The following is a 1,054-nucleotide window of genomic DNA, read 5'->3' on the forward strand; positions in this document are numbered from 1 at the left end:
CCCACCAACACAAAATAGTCTGTGTATAAAAAGAGCTGCGGCTCCTAAACGGTTTATCTGCTGTTGATTTAATCATCCTCAAATTAAAGAGTCACAACTCTAATCTCGCTCATTAATTACAAACCTGTGTCCCGCTGTTTTAAAACTAGGTCTGGGTGATTCATCTCATTTTATTTTTGATTATGATTTTGTCTCCAATGATCATGAAAACAAGATTAATCCAGATGAAACTATTATTGTGCAGCATTCTGTTTCACAACAAATTTCACCCCCCCTTCAAAAACCATCCCCACATCCACTTCCTGGTTACACTTCGATGTAAGCGACGTACATAGGAGTGCGTCACCTTTAGCAGTTTACCTACATATATATGTTTTTTATATATATATATATATATATATATATATGTGGGTTGTCTGGAATTACATTAATGCTACAACATAGTTAGTCTTATTTATTTTGATCTGATTCATTTTTTATATGATGTATTTGATTGTACATATTTAGATATTATATATTATTTATTATTTTATTTATTTATCCCGTTTTTTATTTATTTTATTTGTAATTTTTTCTGTTGAATTGTCACAGTTGAAGAAGTTTAATGTTAAAAAGACGTTTTTTTTTTTAAAGTTCATTAAACACTTGGTGTTTCCACAGTCAGTGAGTCTCAATATTGATCGAAAACAATCGTGATTATGATTTTTGCCATAATCGATCAGTCTTACTTAAAACTTCCTAAATGTTTTGTTTTTTTGTGTGTGTGTGTGTTGCTCCTCAGTCTTTCAGCACCATCTCTGTTTTTTTTAGTCCACCCTCCACACACACACACACACACACACACACACACACACACACACACACACACACACACACACACACACACTGAGGCTCCTCTGTAGCTGCTAGTCCTGTGTTTGAATGTTGCGGCGCCTCGAGACAACGAAGAAAGACCGTCGACTGTGGAAAGGACAGAACTGCTGAGTTTTATTCCATCTTTGATCCTCTGATGTTTACTTGTTTGCTTTACCCCTCTCCTCCCTCTCCTCCCTCC

The sequence above is a fragment of the Seriola lalandi genome, unplaced genomic scaffold (assembly GCF_002814215.2).
Source record: "Seriola lalandi dorsalis isolate HSWRI2012SDOR001 ecotype SW California unplaced genomic scaffold, Sedor1 jcf7180002054929, whole genome shotgun sequence".
In the NCBI taxonomy this organism is placed as follows: Eukaryota; Metazoa; Chordata; class Actinopteri; order Carangiformes; family Carangidae; genus Seriola; species Seriola lalandi.